Genomic DNA, 6,320 nt, shown 5'->3' on the forward strand with positions numbered 1-6,320 from the left:
TTAGAAGGACATGTGTTCAAGACTTATTGTTAAAAGTATAATATTTTCTGTTCTAATAAAGAAATTTGATTTATAAATAATTATTGATGTGGCATGATAATTTTCACAGATTTCAGCTACATTTTTTTAAAGAGAGAGATTGTTTACCTGGTATGTCAGAATTCATTGCGTAATTCAATTTTTATTAGGATCAATGCATTGTTTGCATGGAATAGAAAACAAATAAATGACAATGATATCGTATATCATAAATCGAAAATGGAGCGTGGAAACTAGATGAAAAATGAAATTGACGCTTGTATGAATTTGCCTGTCACTTCCAAAAATGCGATTATATTTGAGAAATAAATATAATATATTAAACATTTATAAATTACATTATTATATATTATATTAAAATATAAAATTTATAAAAATTATATACTATAAGATATAATTAAATTTTCAAGATTTTTTGAAATGTGTTTAAAAAAGAAACAATGTAAAATACATACATATATATGTGTGTGTGTGTGTGCGTGTGTAAATATATAATTTATAATTAAATAATCACTTACAAGATGTAATTTAACAATAATTTCCCATTAATTAACTTCTCCTCTCTCTTTCTCTTTTAAAAAGATTTAATTTAGTTATTTAGACAAAAATGATAAATCTCTTAATACAGTATATAAAATATTCAACTCGCAAAATAAATATATATCAGTTTTTATTAAAATTAAATTGCACATTAGTATATATATTTTAGTAAATTACTATCTTTTCTACTTGCCGTAAAATGAGAGCTACACGTTATATTCGACAAAGGAATACCGAACGCGGATGCATACACATTTTAGAGTACTACTTCATATAACGATAACTCAGAAACGCGACGTCGTCGTTCGCCGTGTACGCTTTGCCCCATCCGTGAAGAGCTCCGGCGTAAAATATGTGTCTGGTGTCTTATTCTTCACCCGGTCGGTTTCTCTCGAAGGCAACAGGAGAATCGAGAAATGGAAGAAAATAAGACAAGGAGAGAATACAAAGCACGAGGGGTTTGAACGAGGATGGTATTTCCACAACTCTTCCGAATCCTCATCATTGCTCCAATGCTTTCCGCTGCGTCGTTGCTTACATTCACCATTTCCACAATTCTACACAAACTTATTATTATCGTGGTCCCGCGTGGATGGTCGCGAAATACGCTGTCTGTCACATTAGCGGTTCAAAGAAGAATATCATACCGGACACTTTTGATAGTTGCGAGACATTGCCATCGCCATACTGGCGACTGCCCGCACAGTTACATTCTATGAAGCGTGCAATAAAATTTATATCGATACTCATCAATTGTCTTTCATTAATATTTCAGAAGTCATCTAATTTCTTTTTATGCGATGTTGATTACCGCGCGTTTCATTTAAATATTTTTGCGATGATGGATAGACATCAGACGGTAGATATGCGCTTCTATAGAGGCCGATGACATGAGTCAGTTCTTCATGACGATGAAAGGGAGATTACTTCGCAGTGGTTGCTTTAGGAGAAGGGCGGAACGTGTTCTTGCATACATTTAAAATATTCTGGTTGAGAACCTCCTCTCATAAACTTCCTCACGGTTGTATGTACTTAATACCTGTGAAAGTGTGTAAAGGAGTAATGTATGCGGTGCTGGTAATGCACTTAGGGAGATAAGAGTTTCCCACTTATCCGAGGACATTACCGGATCTAAAAAATCAACAGAGGTTGCAGAAGAACCGAATTTTAGCGAGAAAAATATTGTCACTGCAAGTATAGGTTTACCGAAGGCGATAGCCTTGTAGAAACACGCGTACCACTTTCTCATTGGTAATAGAACGAGAGAGAGAGAGAGAGAGAGAGAGAGAGAGAGAGAGAGAGAGAGAGAGAGAGAGAGAGAATAATAAAATATATTCGAAATATTAATGATAACTGCGATGTACACATAATCAAAAATTTAGTGTGTATAATACTTGATTTGCCCACAAATTGCCAACCACAAACAAATTAACGCAAAGTTTTACGTAATGCCTCCTGATATCGAGACAGGGGGTTGATCCCCCTTAAAAGAAACGTGCATTAAATCACCAGTACTTCGTCCGTTGCTCTCCTCCTTTGTCCTTAACCTTTCCCCTTAAAAGAAACGTGCATTAAATCACCAGTACTTCGTCCGTTGCTCTCCTCCTTTGTCCTTGGTCGATCGTAGAGCCAGCAAGCCGTGGCAGGTTCTACTTATCTCGAGAAGGAAAAGGGAGCACCTTCCTCTTTTTTTTTTATCTAGTTACGAAGATGCGAAGGCGCGTCGCAAACCGACCGAGGGAGACTTTCTACCGGTGGTACACGGAGGTAAAGGGATGCCCGAGGGGGACGATGCGGGGGTTGGGAGAGGGGGTTGAAAGCAAGGGTGTTATCTGGGTGGCGGAGGACCGGAGTACCAACATAAATATTAGGCTCCTCGTTAATGCCTCTGGTAGCTACTGGCGTTACGTTTCGCAGTAAGTAAATTATGCGATATGAAATTATTAGCACCATTAAAGAAATTTATACTTTTTCGGTGCTACTCCACCCGATCCCACCTACATCTACTCCAAGGATTCCAAAGGAGACGAAAGGAATGGTGACGATTTTTCCACTTTATCTGCCTGGCGGTGCTCGTTTCCTTGCCTTCTTGCCTGTTCTGGAATACCGCAACGATATCAGTTCGCCCATCCCACTTTTCGTTTTCCCGTGCCTACTATATTTCCCTTCCTCCTGCTTGATACACCGCTTAATGTTTTTGCATGAGCCAATTCTCATTGTTATCCTTCGTATAAGCTATCGTTTTATATAGAGCGCTTTGATTGTCAGATATTCTACCGTGTACTTTATATTACAAGATAGATTTGAGAATTATATGCCATAACACGATAATTTATAATCGCCATATAAGTACATTAATCAAATCTAATTCTCTATGAATTTAAATTTTGAAAATAACTAACATTCTTTTTCGATACTTTGTATTCATTTGTCATTAAATCAATGGTGCTTAATATTTTATGAACTTTCTACTTTTTTAAATATGCGTGTATAGATCTATGTTTTCTTAAATTCGATTTTTGAATTCTTGAAATGTGTTCTCGTGAAGAAATCGGACAAGTATAAAAAATTCCGACGGACCAATCGCGTTGCGCAACACAGGTATGAATTTTGAGGCGGACTGTAGGCTACATTCTTGTGCCGTGGGCAAATAAAACGAGCCGACGAAGACAACATTATTACGGAGCGCTGCCAGCCATTGCTCATGCCCTGCTTCCTTACGTATTTCCAGCTATATACATGTACAAGGGCGCGTGAACGCACACCCAACATATATTCGTGTACATATCCGCTTATGCACACAACGACATGGTACAAGCGCGAATGGTTGGATTGAATCAGTTCTACGCCTCTGTGGTATCGATATAATTGAGTCTGCTCCCTAAATGAAGTAGATCCGTTAATTAGAAAATACTATCTCGTGTTTACGTCACATCCATCACATAATACATCTTCATTGTATCTAATGCTGTATGTAATGAAAAGTTATGATAACAATGATACGATAATTTCAGATTTTTGGAAAATTCTTTTCTTGTGCGCTGCGTTTCAAAAATAATTTTAGTAAGATTTTTTACTTTATTATACCTGTGTATCATAATAAATATAATTACAAAAGAAATAAGATGTTTTACAATAATGACTATTCAATTTATAAGTCAACCTGAAAAGAAGTCATATTTGCACCAAAATGATCAAAAAATTCAATGTTAAACTTTTGAGCTGTGACACAAATATTAAATTGTCAGATATTTAAATAAATTAAAATTATTTAAAAAATAGTGAGAGAGGATATTTTATAAGATAAAAAAAATTAATTTTCGACACCTCTCGTGAAGAAATGGCAGCGAACATCGTTGTCATTAGATTGTACAGGCCTTAAAGCCAAACTACTATGCCGAGATATACGAGATACGCGTTCAGTAGGAAAGAGAATAAAGGACTAAAATGGTGAAGAGCGCTACAATGGAGTTGGCACGCTCTGTGGTCATAGAATCATGGCTGTCTATTCAATGAGCTCGAAAATAGCCTTCTTCTACAGATATCTCGTGGGATTTCACGGAATGGCATATTTTATGAAGGTGCACAACCTGCTGTACTTCTAATATCTTATGTCTGCGTTATCAAGCGCTAATTCTATAATGTATCACCACGTCTAGCTTAAGACATTGCAGATTACTATCAATAATATTGCGAATATAATATTAATAAAAATTTCATAAAGTTTCTCTCGAACTCTTATGTAGTAAACTAATTTTTTCAATATCAATTACTTGTATATTTTTATAATATTTCTTTTTATTATATTTTGTTCTATAAACTTGTCATATAAATTTTTAAGTTGAATCTCAATTAAAATAAAAAATAAAATAAAAAAAATAAAAGATACAGATAAAAAATTGTACAGCACATAAGCTAAAGATCGTGGACGATTGGTGGAAGCTGTGGAAGGTAGGAACATGGTGGTAAAAGGGTCGTCCAAGAGGTCACTGCCGAAGGAGTCGTAAGAGGGCGAGGAAAGCGGGTGGAGTAAGGAGGAAACACAGAAGGGGTAAAGGGGCAGGGGTGCTCAAGAGGAGTGAGCGGAGAAAGGGGCAAGAGGTTGCCCTCCATGAATCACGACACAGAGGCTGATTTAGAGGCCCAGAAGTTGCCGCTATAGGTACTAGCTGCCGCCTGTAACCTCCAGGTGAACTTGCTGCAGAGTGTATCCTAATGGATCTTATACGTGAAAATGTCGAATACAATTAATAATATTATTTTCAAGCTTTCGTCCCACACATTTTGACATCCTTTTATAAGATAATAATTTTACCAACGAGATTTCTTATATTATAAAAACCTTTCTATGCAGAGGTCGAAAATTTAGTACCTTGTTAAATAATTGGAATGTTATTGCGATATTTTTATCAATCATCCAATCTATTCGTATACCTTTTGTATGTATATATAATGTGAATGTATCGACGTTAATGGATAACTACACGGATATGTGCAGTGTAATGCAATATCTTTAACTAGTATATTGTTTAATTATATATATTTCATAACAAAATATCGTTTTAATAAAACAGTCAGAATTAAGCGTGAATACTGTCGGGCTCAAGACCGCGAAACGGACGAATAAATTAGAACCAGTACCTGTCCATCGAAAGCATGGTACTGATAAATTTCCGTTCGCGTCCTCACAGACACGAACTGCATATATTTTACATTCTCAATTCGGGATGAACAGATTTATTGAGCTTCACAACGTCCAATACCGTTCACCTCCCTTGACAATCTTTCTACTTCACCACGTATCTGTATGTATATAAATCTCAATTGTTTTTAGGGCTTTATCTGGCGACTACATGCTGCAGATGATTGTAACAGCAAATCAAGGGTTCTTTTTTTAAATTACTTGTATTTTACGATTATAAAATTAGCAATATTATGCAACTGAACTAATAAGTCAATAATTAAAATTTACAGAAATAATTTGTATACAATTTCATAGAGATACAAAAATTGTGCAATGAATATATGTATATGAATTAAAAACTAAGCTCAATTTGAAACGCGCGAAGCTCGGTTATAGAAAGCGGAAAAAACCACGAGTTCAAATATAAATGGAATATATATATATATATGTAACAGAAAAGCGAAAAAGAGGTAGAGTTAGGAGCGAGAGGTACAAGAGAGGGGAGTACAGCAGAATGAGTAAGTGCGAGGGCTCGTCGCTTCTCCATTTCAAGCCTAAGCGCGCCCATTCATCAGGATTTCGGCGCGCAGACGTGCTTTATTACTGCTCGGTCGAAATTGCTATCCTACGACTCCATTCCGGTCCGCGAGCTTGCATGCACCGTATCCAGGCAAGCCTCTTTCGGCATAGTCAGGATAATGCATTAGTGCCTTATATAAGATTCAGCCACGCGCAAGCGATCTATATTCTTAACCAGACAGGACGCACAAGTTAACTAAATTTAAATTACCTCTTGGTAGATAGTATGTAGAGGTCGAACGTATATCTTTAATCGCTATCGGAATACTTAATAATCACAAATAATTGCGTAATAATCCGTTAATTTTCCTACGATAATACGTCAGGTTTTCTTTCTTGGCCGCCATACGCGGGTGGCGAGCTTCAACAACCTGCTGGCATGCATCGCGCAATTCACACGACGGTCGCGCGAACACGACGATCTTTCGCGCATGTACATGCATATATGCGTCCTCGCGGCACGCGTGCATTGCATCCC

This window comes from Cyphomyrmex costatus, unplaced genomic scaffold (assembly GCF_001594065.2).
Source record: "Cyphomyrmex costatus isolate MS0001 unplaced genomic scaffold, Ccosl1.0 scaffold229, whole genome shotgun sequence".
NCBI lineage: Eukaryota > Metazoa > Arthropoda > Insecta > Hymenoptera > Formicidae > Cyphomyrmex > Cyphomyrmex costatus.